Source organism: Lepidochelys kempii, chromosome 22 (genome assembly GCF_965140265.1).
Source record: "Lepidochelys kempii isolate rLepKem1 chromosome 22, rLepKem1.hap2, whole genome shotgun sequence".
Lineage (NCBI taxonomy): Eukaryota > Metazoa > Chordata > Testudines > Cheloniidae > Lepidochelys > Lepidochelys kempii.
In genome coordinates, this window is record NC_133277.1 from 19,513,357 (window position 1) to 19,529,944 (window position 16,588).

The following is a 16,588-nucleotide window of genomic DNA, read 5'->3' on the forward strand; positions in this document are numbered from 1 at the left end:
AGATCCAGGTAAACTAGTCATGTTGCAAGCTGGGACCTGTAGTCCAAACAGTCCGTATCTCCATATTGAAGAGCAGGGTAGCTGCTGCCTTCATTCTGCTTTATTAGTGACCAGCAAAGGTTTGGCTCCGAGGAGCCTTATAGGGCAGTGAACAAGACTAATTTTAACCCAAGGGCAGGGGGAATTTGACTTATGTACGTGTGCTCTGGCCCTTCTCTACATACCATACACATCAGAGCAGGGGAACCTAAATCTTTCCCAAACAGGAACATTTTAGAGGCTACCCAGGAAAGTCAGGGCTTCAGCTGATGTGTGTGGTATGTAGAGAAGGGCCAGAGCACATGTACATAATTCCAATTCCCCCTGCCCTTGGGTTAAAATTAGTCTTGTTCACCGCCATGTAAGGCTCCTCGGAGCCAAACCTTTGCTGGTCACTAATAAAGCAGAATGAACGCAGCAGCTACCCTGCTCTTTGATATGGAGATGCGGATGTTTGGACTACAGGTCCCAGCTTGCAACATGACTGATGGCCCACTTCTGAGCCCCTCGGGCTTTGCACAAAGGACAGGATCATCTCTGAGTAGCGTGAGGGGACGCAGGCTGGACCCCTTCCACACTAGTGAGCAGCTTAAATCACAGAGACATACGTGTATACAACACTACCACCAGTGGGAGGCACTGGCACGCAGGGAAATGATGGAGACAGTTGGGAGTGCAGGGTGGTTGCCCTGTACTGCTCTCACTCTGCACAGAAAGCACTTTTGAACTGTGCTGCCTCGAATGAGCATGGGCTGCAAATGAGACATGAGAAGTCACCAAACACTCCTCCAAGATTATAAACAACAGGCCCGGCATGCAGTGAAAAGCCTTGGCTCTATATTTAAACCTTGACTGAGGTCGCTTCCTTTTCCCGGCAGCTCCCCCCACCCCCGTTTGCTCTTATTTGCATGCAAACATGACTAAGGCGCATTGGGGTTTAAGGTTAAAGGGGAAATAGCCATGCATCTGCCTGGCAGGAAATTCCACCCTGGGTGACCTTTCACCTTTTACTGTGCAGCGTCAGAGCAGGCAGCTAGAATCCTGCTAGCAAAGCAGTGGCAGCTGCCTGTAAGAAATTGCCAGAGCGGAAGGAGCAGGGACTGTCTGAGAGCATTGAAACTTCAACACAGGGGCCTCTGGATTGGGGGTGGGGGAGACAGGGGAAGGGGAAAGAAAGGCCCAAAGACAGATGAGCAGGCACAGAGCACTCCCCCTTCCATCACTGTATCAGAGTTTGGGTTTTGCACTGCTGGGAGGGTGGGTTGGACACCACTGCGGGTTTCCCCACCTAGCATCCTGAAAGGGCATCAGCTTCACCAGCTCCCCTGTTCTTCCTGTCCCAGAAGCCTTCCTCCCACCTTCACATGAAGTTTCTCAGGCTTTCCCATTCTGGTGGGTGCACATAAGTGAGACACACTCCACAGTGCTGGCCCAAGTCTCAGGTTATTCTGCTTTTCTATAGCACATCATACCAGTGTCTCCAAGCCCTTTAGGTGCCCTACTTTTCTAATTCTCCAATCACCCTACAAGGTACAGCAGACTAAGGACAGGAATCGCTCACCCAGCACTGAAATGCAGCCCTGCTCGGGTAAGACATGGCAGAAATTTAACAGCAGCACAGTGGTGCCACATAACATCTTACTTTTTAGGGGGCAGGCCCAACAAACAACTTTTCCTAATGGTCCCTACAGAGACTCCTTCTGAACAGAAGGGAAAGATGCCTTGTTAATTCAGAATATCCACAAAGCTGGCAAGGAGGTGAGAGAGAGGGTGTGTGAGTGAGTGTGTTTTTTGGGGATATGAGTAGGGTTGCCAAGTTTGGTTGGATGTATTCCTGGAGGTTTCGTCCCATGACAATCGCTAATTCAAGATTAATCTTTAATTCCTGGGTCCTCCAGGAGAATCCTGGAGAGTTGGCAACCCTAGGTATGAATATTCTTAAACCCTTTCCAGTCCTTCACTGACAACACTGTGTGTGTGTGTGTGGCGGGGGGGGGGGGGGAGGGAAGAGGGGTCGTCTATTTTACCACTAAGCCAGTCTCTCAGGAGCAGCACAGCAGTTCAGTCTTGGGAGTCAGTGGGTGATGCAGGTGGGGCTGCTGAGTCAGTCAGCCTGACAAAAGCTACCTGTTTCAGAGTGGTAGCTGTGTTAGTCAGTATCAGCATTCCACCATGTGTCAGCAATGCCCCTCTGCCATGTACACTGGCCAAACCGGACAGTCTCTACGCAAAGAATAAATGGACACAAATCTGACATCAGGAATCATAACATTCAAAAACCAGTAGGAGAACACTTCAGTCTCTCTGGTCACTCAATAACAGACCTAAAAATGGCAATTCTTCAATAACAAAAACTTCAAAAACAGACTCCAATGTGAAACTGCAGAACTGGAATTAATTTTCAAACTGGACACCATGAGATTAGGCCTGAATAAAGACTGGGAGTGGTTGGGTCATTACAAAACCTAAACCTAATTTCCCCAATACTAATTTGCCCCTACTGTTACTCACACCTTCTTGTCAACTGTCTGAAATGGGCCACTCTCATTACCACTTCAAAAGTTATTTTTCCTCCCTTGGTATCCTGCTGTTAAGTGAATTGTCTCATTAGACTGACCTCACACTTGGTAGGCAACTGCCAACCTTTCATGTATTTATACCTGCTCCTGTATTTTCCACTCCATGCATCTGATGAAGTGGGTTCTAGCCCACGAAAGCTTATGCCCAAATAAATTTGTTAGTCTCTACGGTGCCACAAGAAGCTACCTGGACACTCACCTCACAAAGAGAAGAAAAGACCAGAGAGGCCAGGTGATAGCAGAGTGTCTGGACCCCACAGGCATGAAGCAAGGTGCTCCAAATAACAGGGGTTATTGTCATTTCAGTGTCACCACTTCAGCCAGGTCACAGAATGGAAAGAGTCATTAGGATCACAGATCATTCCCCTGTGTGTAGGGATTGCAGGCAGGGTTGTCAAGACGCAGCAGACAGGCAGCAGGGGGCAGGCTGCATACAGATACCCCATGGCTTTCCAACCACAGAAGTACCTAGCCCCAAGTGTTTAGGGCTCATTGGGGGCCCATTTCAAGGTATGCAGCGACTCCTGCAGCCAACAAACCCTGTGCTATGTGGCCAGGTGCTTGGATTCTGCAGCTATGGTGCAGCCAGACAAAAATTCTGTGGCAGCTTCAGTTATGTTTAGTGCAGTAACTCCAGGAGTTAACCACACTCAGACAAAGGTCGGGGCTGATCACTAGGATGGTCATTTCCATTTATTTTACTCTGCCTAATACATTCTGTATTCAACATGTGGCTGATTTTCACAGTGACCTGTTACTGCACTGCAAATGTGTTGCGGGGAGGAAGCTAGACATTGTATGGTAGGTGCACAGGGGGAATTGGGGCATCTGGCAGTGGGATGGCAGCTTACTGACAGTCACTGCGAAATAAACACATTAGTTAAATGATAGTCAGTGAAATCGTTAATGACATTAATATTTATATTGTGTTCAGTAAGTTTCAAAGTTCACAGCCTGTTTGGAGAAATGGGCCAATTCACACTTCTCAGAGCTGTTGTTTCAGAAGAGACTCCACATTTTAAGGGCTTCACAACTCAGAGTTGGAGAGACTCCTGCAAGGATTCTGGAACAACTAGTGCAGCACCTCCTTCCCCTTCCTCTCCCCAACCCTCACCATTCTGAAGCATAATTCTGTAACAGAAGAAATGCTGTGGCAACTCTACAGGGCTCTGCCTTCATGTGACCCTGAGAAAGGTCCTGTTGTAATGCATCACAAGTTGGCATTGAGTGGGCAAGGACAGAGATTGGATCTATGCAGAATTGAGGGTATCAGCTTGTTCCAAAGAGCTGACTGCAGCTTGAGCCCCCACCTCAGCTGGGCTGAGTCTCTGCAGTTGGAAGGGGGAAAATAGTCACCTCTGGGCCTGAGAGTTTGTGCCAAGCTTCAACTCTGAATGGATTTACAATGTTTATAATTGAAGCTCAGCCAGACCCTTAGCTACAGAGTCTTCACAGAGGAGTCACAATAAATCAACATGCATGGGAGAAAAAAAACAACAACAACTAAACTCTGTGCTAACACACACAACAGCAACACCTCGAGCAGCCCCCCTCGCCCCTTCCCTCCAGGGACACAACCCCAAAGGACAGGCCAGGGAATGAACCTCATTTTACAAATGGTAACGCTGAGGCACAGAAAACGTGTGTGTGTGTGTGTGTGTGTGGTAGGGGTGCAAGCACCGACCGTTCCTCCCTGAGACAAAGAGTCAGAAGGGACCACCAGAACATCTAGTCTGACCTCCTGTACGTCACAGTCCACCAGCACCATCCAGCACCTGCACACTGAACCCAACAACTGAAATGAGACCAAGGTATTACAGCCTCAAGAAACTAGACTATTACAAGCCACAGGCAGCGAATAGGAGAGACTGAAGTGCACCAGTGCAGGAGGCCCCCCACAATGGCGGGGAAATGATTGAGATACACCCAGATAATCCTAGTAAGTGACCTACACCCACACACTGAAGAGGAAGCTGAAAAACCCCTCAACAAGGTCCCTGCCACCCTGGCCTAGGGGAAAATTCCCTCCCAACCCCAAATATGGCAATCAGGTAGACCACGTGCATGTGAGCAAGAACCTGTCAGCCAAGCACCTGAGATAGAGAATGCTCAGTGCCACTCAGAGCCCTGGCCTACCCCTCCTATATCCAGCCACAGACATCCTGGATGCTTCTGCATAAGGAGATTAAAAAATTAAAACAAAACCCAGAATACATTGTGGGGGTGGGGGAGATCCCGTCTTGACCCCTGCAGGTGGCCAGCTGAAACCCTGAAGCATGAGATTTTAGGAACATAAGATGTAACCTGGAAGTGAGCCCCAAGGGCTGCTGAGCCCTGCTCTCTATCACCACAAGCAACCCCATTATAGTGATGGTAGGGGCAGTAGTGCAGACTGTCTCTGGCAGTGGGAAGATGGCCGGCGTAGATACAGCCATAACAGGGAACAAAACCCAGGATTCTGAGTTTCCACAGCCCACTACTCGGCAGTACTGCCTTACATTCACTATCCATTATACTCCACACACACACACACACCCCGTTTCTATCCATGTCCCGCTTCAGACAGCATGCCTGTATCTGCGGCAAAGCACGTCTGTTCCTTCCAGAGCGGTCTTTAAATCCACAGAAGTCAGAAACCAGAGAAGGCCAAGAGCAGCTCCTGGGCTCACGATCACATTACAGCACAGGAAGGAAGAGGGCACTTTGATCAAGCTGGGATTGCTTTAAATGGTTTCCATGCAGATATCTAAGCCACTGGAATTAGCACCCCAACATCCCAAATATATCTCCCCACACCCAGAGGCACTTCCTGTCCCAGACACAGTGCCAGAGTAACAGGGGATAGATGACCTGGATCTTTCTTTGTGTGCAGAGGTACAGGCTGGGACTGCCCCCAGCATAGCAAGTCACCTTGGCTAGATACCACAGGAAGCAGCACCCTAGAAATATGCAGAATATTCTCCCCCTGCTCTCATTTGGGGAGAGGATGTAGGAGCTCAGCTGGACCCCTTTCTCCCAGCTTACATCCCTGCAGATACAGTACTCCTCGGAGGATGCTGGGATGGTATTTTAAACAAAGACATCTACTACCCATCTTCTGAAATGGGACCAACAGAAGTTTGTGGCAAGGGCAACAGAAGCTCTCCCCATTTGCCCCTATACCTTCCACTCTGCACTTGTCCAGGAGCACACTGCTGGTTCTGCAGCTCGTAACCAGAGGGTTAACAATGCCCAGGGAACTGCAGGAAGTCTCCTTGCTGGTGGCAGGAACAATGGGGCTATTGTGGGAGGGCCGGCAAGTGTGGACAGATTTCTGGGACTGGGAGTTATCAAATGGGTGTATTGCTCCTGCCATGCACTCTCCTCCTCCATGGTCAGGTACAGAAAGAGAGTGAGTACATCTCCCCGGCCCTGCACACAGATCTAGATGTAGTCAGACCCACACAGAATGCAGCAATCCGCTGCCAAAGGTGGCCCAAACATCCCCAGAAGATGCATTGTGCTGCCGAGCAACCTGGTTTCTACTGCCTCAACGATCATTTATTAAGGGAGCCAGTGTCACATCTGAATAGAGACAGATGCATTCAAAGCTTCTAGAGTGCAGCAGGATGGTTCCTTGCTATATTCTCTAAGCCACTGCCTGCTAGCTGCAGAGCATGGTTAGCAACACAATTGGAGCTATTCTGAAGTCAGGGGGATTGGTGACAGGAGGTACAAGGCTCTCCCTTCACCCCACAGGCATATTCCAAGGCAGGATTCCAAACGTGGGGCAAAGGTAGTTGGCCACAGAAGGCAAAAAACTCTCACTCCCCCTCTCACAAACTCAATGCTACCAGCAGGGCATAACTGTAAGAGAAAAAATTCGGCTGCCACCTTGGCCAGTATAGGAGCTACTGCATAATTAGGAGAAAGATAAAGCAGCACAGATTGGGGGGGGGGGGGGAAGAGGAGACAATCATCATGTTAAACAGTGAGGGACACATAGCAGCAATTACCAGGCATTTAGTAGAGGAGATGTCAGTTAAATTTATTACTGCTGCTGAACTGGAAAGGAGGGAGGAGAAGAAAGACTGAGATGGCAGAAAGATGGGGACAATGAAAAGGGGCGAGCCAGGCCTTAGAAACCACAACTTTGTTGCCTCAAGTACATTAGAGCTTCCAGCAGCCCAGCCAAGGCTCCAGGAAAGTGCTGGGAATTGCCAAACAGCACACATGCAAGCTCCAAGGACACAAATCTCAATCTCAGACAGGAAAGAAAAGGAGCAGGGCAGGGTCCAGGGAGCAGCTCGTGCCCTTTAAGTTCATATGGTGGAAAGTCCCCTCTGGGGTGAGTGAGGATTTTAGGAGCCAATGGCACTCTGTCCCCTGCATGACCAAGTCCTTACCAACATTAACCCTCCCTCTCAATCCCTTCAGCGAGGGCAGAAGAGCACATCCCCAGGTTTCAGACGGACACACGGAAAGGGGAAGTGACTTGCCCATGGTTACACAGTGAGTCAGCAGCTGAGCTAGGAATAGAACCCAGGAGTCCTGATTCCCAGACCCTGCATTGGTCCATATCACTGAAATGTGCTGGGGTTGGCCTCCCCGAGTCATTATGGAGGTTTCATGCAGTGTAGACAGGAGACACAACCACAGCCCTGTGTGGCTCAGAGTACAGACAGTAACACCCCAGGACCCCAACCTGCACCATTCTGGCTACAGTGCAGTAGAAAGCCTAGTGGGTTAATGGGTAGCTAGACATTGTGATGCATGTCCATCTCCACCTCAAGCCTGGGCCTCCCCTCTTCATCTCTCACACAGGCTAAATGACCAGGTCCTCTCCCATCAGCAGCTACAGTCCAGTGCCACCCACTAATCTGGCAGCACTAACTTTGCAAGTGTGGCCAGTGTCTCCACTGTCCCTTCACTCGGACCAGCTCAGATACCCCTTTGGGTATCAGCCTCCTGCTCTGGCTCAGGAGCTCTGCTGGCTTCCCATTCATTTCCAGACCAAAGTTGATTATTCGATTTCTTATGTTTAGCAGCCTAAGTAGATCTGCCCAGCATCTCACAGCCCTGCCTCCCCTCCCCACTTTTCACCTGTTGGACCAAGAGCCTTCTCCACTGCAGCTCCTCTGTCACGCCAAATCTCAGGTAAAGACATCACTTTCCTCTCTTGCCTCTTAACTGCTCTCTTCCTCTGAAGTTATACATCTCAGAAAAGCCCCTTGGGATCCTGCATAAGATGCACTATACAAGATAAATAGTACAGTATAACTTCAGGTCCCAAATGGGGAGCTCACTGCTCTTAGGGGAAGGGTTAGGGATGAGTCTGCAGCCTCTGGCAAAGCACTGACAGGTTGTATTCCATGCTCCATGACCAGCTTTGCTCAGCTAACTTAGTATGTTCTTCATCTAAATCATCAGGCACAGGCCACAAGAAGAGGTCAGATAAAAGGATTTTTTTTATGGAGATGCTCAAGCACCTTCACAGGGGAGTCTGCCCAGAAGCAAATATTTCTCTAGGCTGCAATGTCTCCCGCCTCAGAAGACCAGGCAAGAGTCTGGGTGCCCATTGCCATAAATAGGGCAAGGAAGCTAGCCCTGCCTTTGTTTGGATATCTCTAATCCTGCTAACCCAGCAACTGTAGGCTCATCCGAGGACTCATAGCCCTAACTCCTGGAGGCAGCTCAGAAGAGACAGACTGGCCCCAATTTAAACAAGACAAACAGAAAAATGAGCACAGCTAAGCCAACAGCCCAGGCTGACAGTGCAGAGAAAGTCACGTCCCCCACACTCAAGGAATCAGGAGGAGCATGTTACTCTGGATTTCCAAACTGGATCACTAATTGATCTGGATAGCCGTGTGACTCGGAGAGACAGAAGGGAAAGGACCACCCATATTTGGATTTGGTTCTGTTGTGTGCGTCCTCGCAGCTCACTTCTGGAACAGAGATTCTGTGCCTGTGCTTTAAAGGTGGTTCCAAAGACCACACAGGGGTTAAATCCACCTATAAATATCAGTACCCAGCAGGGCTGCTGCTCTGAACCCTCCAGCCATCTGTTCTTGCGTTCCCCCCTCTAAGACTGTAACATCTGAAATACCTTCCAAACTCTTAGGAGTCCTCCCAAAAATAGACCAGAACTGTGGCTTAGCTCTGCTGCGTGTCTGAGTGTGTCAGTGTGGGTGTGCCTGCACCAGCGTGAGCTTGCATCCATGTGCATGTGACAAAGACCACTCAAGCATGTTAGTGAGCAAGCGTACCCATGTCAACGGAAGTCTGTATGCATGGGAATGCCTGCTCAAGCATATCTGTGTGAACCTGTACAAGCATGCCCATGCCAGGGGGAGTCTATTTGCATGCACATGAATGTGCATGTGTGAGCGTGCCCACACCGTGTGTAGACGTGAATGTGCCCACATAAGGATATCTGTCTGTGTGCAGAAGAGGCCCATGGGGAATGTGTAACTCTTGCCATGCTGAATTCTCTGGTGGCAAGGGGAGGCATGGTAGAAACCAGAGACCCAAGCTGAAGCCTTCTTTGTGTCACTTTCCCTCCTGTTGAAGCTACACTGCCGTGGCGGGCAGGTACTCAGACACTGTTCATTTTGAGCACTACCTGGATACTTCTGTGAGAGCCCTATACCGCCTCACTGTCCCCAAGCCCTAACAAGGGCCCACCCAGACAATGAGTGCAGGCAGTGAGTACATGGGGGTTCCAGTCACCAAAATGGGGGTGGAGGATGGGGTATCTGGGGTATTCTGTCTCCTGGCTGCCAAGCCCTGTAAACTCAACAGAATCAGCCTTGGACATCAGAACCTGACTGGAAAGGTGACGGACAAACAACTTTAAATGTCCAGGTTAAAAAAAACCCACCCTGACCAGAATTCACATTAAGGGACCATCACAAGACTATGCCATGCCCTGCCCTTAGCTAACCCAATACCCCAGGATAAAAACATAGAGCACTTGGCCACAAAGCACTGAAGGGAACAATGAAGGCTCATCAGCAGGCACCCATTTCTTCATAGTGAAGGCTAATCAAGGATTAGCAAATACTCAGATTTTGCTTCCAGCCATCTCCAGGATGAAGATGTCTCCCCCAACAATTTGACTGGGGTCATATACAGTAAAACTACAAAAGCAGCAGGGCTGGGGATCAGGTCACGGGGCCTGAGGGTTCCACTTTTATTCAGATTATGGCCCCAGAAGGGATCTCCAGGATAGCAACCTTGGTCACAAGTAGCACAAGTAGCACCATGGACTGGATCAGCCACAGCACAAGTACTCCTTTTCCTTTTGCTAATACAGACTAACACGGCTGCTACTCTGAAGCACAGCACATGTGGGACTGGATCTGCCTTTCAGACACACAGTTGTGGTGTCTGGGAAGTGTGCTGGGTTAAAGAACCTGGAGGAACCTTTTCTAGCTGTTTATTAACAAGATGTAACAGGACTAAACTTACTAGCTATGGTGGATGCTGCCACCCCTCCAGCCTGGGGGCACTGCATTTCACTATAACATGCTGTCAATCAGCTTTCCATTTGATACGTTTTAAGAGACAAAATGACTGCCAGGGATGGCCAAATAGTAGAAAATACATTATCCCACAGCTTCCCATTGGATTTACCAGATGCTTCACTGGCTGAACAGCCATTGCGCTAATATGTTATTTGGCCTTACAGAATCAAATCTACAGGCTGCCCAAAAGCTCAGGAACCCTCCCACACATCTTCCCATTTCCCGCCCCATGAAAGGACTCCTCTAGCTTCTAAACTGAGTGGTCTCACCCACCTTCAAGTATTTTATATGCCCAAGACAGGACCAGTTAAACATGGGATCCAGCAATGGACATTACAGACCAGATTTTCCCCAAGTACCTAGCACCCAACATGCACCCAAAATCTGGCCCCAATAGTGGGCACTAAGCATTTGAAATTCTGGCCCTTAAGTTTCAGCCTTCTGGCAGGGGGATATGCCAGTAGACAGCCACACAAGCACAGCCACCTCGACAGACCGAGTCAACACAGCCCTAGCATCTTCCCTGAGAGAGAAAAAAATAATCCATTGATCCAAGTATCGATTGGATGCAGGAGTTTGTTTGTGTTTGTTTTAAAGTTTGCCCATGGGTCAGACCTTGTTACAAACATCTTTCCTGGTGATTATGTTAGAAACAGGCTGTGCCAAGCTCCGGTCACCTGCCTGGGGAGAAACATAAAGGCAGGTGTGGAAGTTAAATAGTCCCTCAGGGACGCTTCCCTCCTTCCACTCCTTCACCATTAAAAACAATTGCTAGGATGGAAGAACACCACGAACAGCTGTAGTGTGGGCCACAAAGCAGTGTGTGCCCCGTGGGAAAGAGTGGATCAGGCAGTGCAACAACCGCTTACAGTGCAAAATGTCAAAGGGAGACTGATTGCCATGAAGTTTAGAAGGGATTTCAGTTTGGTTGGGAGCAGGAGAGGAGGTTTGGGTGGAGGGATTTAAACAACCCTGCCAGTAACAAATCCGTGTTCATGGTTCTTTTCCTTCATTTCAGGAAGAATGACTGGGATTTAAAGATTTCTGCAGCATTTGTAACCCAACCATTGCAGCGCTAGGCTAGGACAGGAGAGCCAGAAAGGGAAACTGACCAGAAAATCATGGAACTAACCAATCTTCCAAGAGAATGGCAAAAAGCAAAACACAGGAATAGTGAGGAGGAAGCTGGTTTTCAGAACAATCTCTAGGGTTACTACCAACGTCAGTAATTACTGTAATTATCATGTTGAACATGCATTCTCAGCGCTGTGACTGGCCAAGCTCACGTTTGCACCAAAGCCAGCAGACTGCAGTTTTCACACTGGGGTGCCTCCTATTAAGCACCCAGATAAAAATGCCAGTTCTCAGAGCTTCTGAATACACACAGCTCCCACTGAAGTCAGCAGCGTTAGGTGCCCAGGGCTGGAACTGTTGGTCTACACTTCTAAAGCACTGTGATGCATCTGAGCAGCTTGCAGGTCATTCTGACCTAATTAATGTCTCCTCCTCCAGTCCTTAACAGGGCTCCTGCCCCCCCCCCCCGTTCACCTTCTCCACCAGGCTCTACTGATGTGAGCTCAGCGAGTCACTACTGGAACACTGCAGCCAGATGGAGGGGGAAAAAAAAAAGTCCCAAATTGTGTTCGTTGGGGGACTTTGGTGCTTATGAAAACAACAAACTAAAGGCACTGAGCATTGCCAGGCATAGTACAGACAGGTCCTACACCCCACAGCTCTGCCAATGCATTTTGGGCCAGCAGTCATAACACCTTGGAGAGAAGATCAATTCATCTCATTGGTTGCAGAATGTATCAGATTAGCAGATTAGCCACACTCTGCTATGGGGGCCTTTTCAGGTACTGATAAAAAGGAAAATTATTTGAAGACCATTAAATATGTTTAAGGAAATCTGGCGCTAGACAGGACTGGGCTTTATGACCAGAGACATACAGCCACAGGCAGTAACCCTTCTTTCTCCCTACGCCTTCCGAAGCCGGGAGAACTGGGTCTTAGAGACTGAAAACAGAATAGAAGATAGCAGAGGCCTAGGGCTAGGCACAAGCAGGTGCAGTATATATTTCCCCAGGCAGCTGTGCTAGTGGACTCTCATCCTAACCCTGGAGCACCTCCTACTGTCCCAGCTCCAGGATCCAGGCCCTCCACAGCTCTGCCAATACTCCTCACTCTTGATCTCCACTACGCTGTGTGATTCCAGATCTAGAGTCTCCACAAAGCTCTGACAACACATTCCAGGTGTCACCTGCATCATTTGCCCTCCCGCCTCCTCCACTCCTCATCCCCACCAGGTTATCCCAGTTCCTGAGCAAACTTTGGCCTTGCCTACATTACAACATGTTCACAGCTATGCTCAGACATAGTAAAAAAAAAAAAAAAAAAAAAAAGTTACTCAACTTCTCATAACTCTTGTTCTTCGAGATGTGTTATTCATGTCCATTCCAACCAGGTGTGTGCACGCCCATGTGCACAGTAGCTGGAAGATTTTTCCCATAGCAGCATCCACCGGGTTGGTCCAGCCGCCCCCTGGAGTCGCGCCTTTATGGTGCTCATAATAGAGCCGGCTACTCTGACAGAGGGGTAGGAGTGTGGGTATTGCAATGGAGATGAACACCACATCTCAAAGAACAACAGTTACAAGAAGGGGAGTAACCGTTTTTTGAGTGCTTGTTCATGTCAATTCCAATCCGGTGACTCACAAACCCAACTTCAGGAGGCCAGGTTGGAGTTGTCCATTGATTGGAGCATTGCTCGTCCGAAGGCCACATAGTGCGTGGCGAAAGCATGGATGGAGGACCACGGTGCCACCCTGCAGATTTCCTGAGTGCCAGCAACACTATGCCAGCAACACTGTTGATGAAGCCGGCGCCCTGGTGGAGTGTGCAGCGATTGGAGGTGCAGGAACACCTGCTAGGTTGTAGCACTCACAAATACAGGACACTATCCATGACGAAATGCCTTGTGACGACACAGACAGTCCTTTCATTCTGGTCGCCACTGACACGAATAACTGATTTTCTGAACGGCTTCATTCTCTCGACGTAAAAGGCCAGCGCCCTGCGGACATCCAGGGAGTGTAGTCTCTGCTCACTGCCGCTGGAATGAGGATTAGGGTAGGACTGGGAGAAAGATGTCCTGGTTGATGTGAAACTGCGACACAACCCTTGGGAGAAAAGCAGGGTGAGGCCTCAGCTAAATCTTGTCCTTATAGAACACAGTGTAGGGAGGCTCTTATGTTGGGGCCCTGAGTTCAGACACCCTCCTGGCCAAGGTTATCGCTACCAGGAACGCCACCTTGTAAGAGAGGTAGAGCAGGGAGCATGTTGATAACAGTTCAAAGGGGGGTCCCACAAGCCTAGAAAGGACCAGCTTGGGGTCCCAGGCAGGAACAGGCTGATGGACGTTAGGGTACAGCCTGTCAAGCCCTTTTAAAAACCGGCAGACCATAGGGTTAGCAAACAGAGCGGCCCTCCGCGCCAGGGTGGAAGGCCGAGAGGGTGGCCAAGTGCTATCTTATTGATGGCCATGAAAGCCCCTGCTGCTTCAAATGGAGGAGGCAGTCCAGAGTAAGTGGCACTGAGGCTGGTGTCAGGGACGAATGGCGCTGTGCTGACCAGACTGAAAATCTCTTCCACTTGGCAAGGTATGTGGCTCTCGTAGAGGGTTTTCTGCTGCCAAGGAGGACCTGTCTAACCTGGTCTGAACAGGAAACCTCCACTGGGTTCAACCATGGAGCTTCCATGCCATGAAGTGAAGCGACTCGAGGTTCAGATGTTGAAGTCGGCCATGAACTTGTGCCAGAAGGTCCGGGAAGAGCGGCAGGGTGATTGGGGATTCCACGGACATGTCTAGGAGAGATGTGTATCAGTGCCAATAGCACCAGCCTGGCCCTATCGATAGGACCTGAGCTCGTTCCCTCCAGATCTCGAGTACCACCTTGTGACCAAGCAGTATTGGCGGAAAGGCGAATAGGAGACAACCTCCCCAGTGGAGGAGGAATGCGTCCGCGTGAGAGCCTGGGCTGTGATTTTGGAAGGAGCAGAACTGCTGGCACTTCCTGTTGCGTCACGTGGCGAATAGGTCTATCTAGGGAAAGCCCTACCTCTGAAAGATTGAAATCGCGACGTCTGGGCAAAGGGACCATTCGTGGCTGTGAAACGACCTGCTGAGGTGGTCCACCAGCTCATTCTGCACCGAGGGAGGTACAACACTTGCAGATGTATTGAATGTTCTACACAGAAGCCCCACAGCATGAGGACTTCCTGGCACAGGAGAGAGGAGTGTACACCCCTGTTTGTTAATATAGAACACTACTGTTGTATTGTCCGCCATGACTGATGCTTGCCCATTAAGTATGCCTGGAAGGTCTGGCATGCTAGGCACACCACTCTGAGCTCTCTGACGTTTATGTGGAGACCCAGGTCTGCCTGAGACCAGAGGCCTTGAGTCCTGCGGTCTCCCAGATGTGCTCCCCAGCCCAAGTCTGATGCGTCCGTCATTAGTGACAGAGACCGCTGTAGAGTCGTGAGCGCCATGAAGGTGTGACTCCAGGGGGCACCCGGATGAACCCGATAGATTCTGCTATGGGAAAAAATTTTCCGGCTACCGTGCACGTGCGCACGCACACACCTGATTGGAATTGATAAGAACCACCACTCAAAGAAGAACATTGCGTAGTGTGCACAGGGCCAGGGCCATCGAATCAAAACAGGAAAATGGTTTAATATGTGAACAGACACCTTCAGGGACGAGGAGAGCCATTTCCCTAGTGTCTAGCTTCCCTTGTGCAGCACAGGGGGCTGAGGTGAAACCTACGGCTTAGACCCACGAGAAGCCCCAGCAACTTCTCTTCATTGCATTCCCAACCTTCTTTATACATCTTAAGTTCACTTCATTTCAATGGAGTGAAATATACTACAGTCCATTCTCTTTACAAGAGGATTTATTTCCCCTTTTCCATTTCTTAGCCCATCACATCCTCTTCTGCTAAAATAAAAACAGTAAATCAATTTCTCTCCTTCCTTGCCTTGGAAGTACGGATTGCAACTGAGTGGTGATATATTATGTGAGAAAGCAGCAAACTAGTTCAGACCAGTATGAATATGCTCAAATACCCGCATGGCTAACAGCAGCCAACCGGCTCCTTGCATTTATGCAGGCCCCTCGCTCAAGCACACAGAAGCCAGAGTAAGGCTGAAGCATTTGCCAGCATTTGTGCATTTGTAATAATAAAATCCAAACACACAAATGAAGAAAATCTGCCTCAGAAACCGACTGGCCAATTTGCATTCGAAAATTAATCACACCCCAAGGAGTCTCCTTGGCTTGTTAAATAAGCGCTGCTACTGTGAGGTGCTGTGCACCGCAATTCCTGTGCACCCCAATGGGAGTCTGATTGCATGTAACACCGCTCTTGATACAGCACACGGTGAAAAATGGAGACATAGGGCAGCCATGAACACTCAGTGCAGCAAGGAGCTGACTTGGCAGCAACAAGAGATGTCAGTCACCTGCTTCAATGCCACCCACTGTCTCCCCACTCCCCCGGAACATGTCACTGGGCTGCCCACAGAAGCACTATTGAAGTTAGACAGGCAACAGCCAAACCAGCAACATCCAAACCACAGCCCACAAGGAACCAAATGCTCCCTCCCTCACATGCACCCCGCTTTCCCCACATCTAGATGTATCTGGGTGGTGAGGGTAGGAATATTTCCATGGCCAGAGCGTGGCCGCCCAGGGCGAGAGACTGTCCTGGCTCCCAGTTCTGAAAAGGAAATCACACTCCCCTCCCTGCTGCAATTGTTCACTCCACGTGGACACTCAGACCACTAGAGAGTGCTTCTGCATTCCCATTTGCCACATGCCACTGCACATGCACACCTCATGTTGGCACATGGGCCTGGCTGGCACCTCCTCCTGCAGGACACACAGAAAGGAGAAGGGACTGTGGCCTGTTAAGAAATTTCCAAAGTAATCAGAAAAATCCTGCCTAGTTACCCAGCAGAGGGAGCCTCCCCAACAGAGCCACACAAGAGTGGTCAAGTGCCAGCATTAAACCCAACACTCCATTGCAATCAGAGAGCATCCAGGAGCTGCCTTGTTATTTTCAAAGGGCATCTCCAGTTTGGGTGGGTTAGTGACTCGGTCATTGAGGACAGGACCTTATCATCCATTCCAAGTAACAGCACCCTGTCCCTGCAAGCTACAGAGGGGCAAAGCACTGCCTTCCAGCACCCCATCCAGGCATCCGGTGGCTGCTCAGAGAGCAACAAGATCTACTACCCTGCACAGCAAAAAGCACAATGGGACCCCCTTCTAAGTCAGACCCTAGGTGCTACCAGAATACAAATAAAACCTAATAATGGAGTCTATGCTCCAGCTGGGATGATCCTCTTAGATGAAGCTACAGCACAGAGACAAGTCAAGCTGTATTTTGAGATAGTC

The 16,588-nt window shown here is 49.6% G+C and overlaps 1 protein-coding gene across 5 annotated transcripts in view; it reads right to left on the reverse strand.

Annotated features, from left to right (window-relative positions):
* BCL9L (BCL9 like) overlaps positions 1–16,588 on the reverse strand; it is a 91,400-nt gene that overhangs the window by 41,397 nt on the left and 33,415 nt on the right. The gene's annotated exons all lie outside the window — the stretch shown is intronic.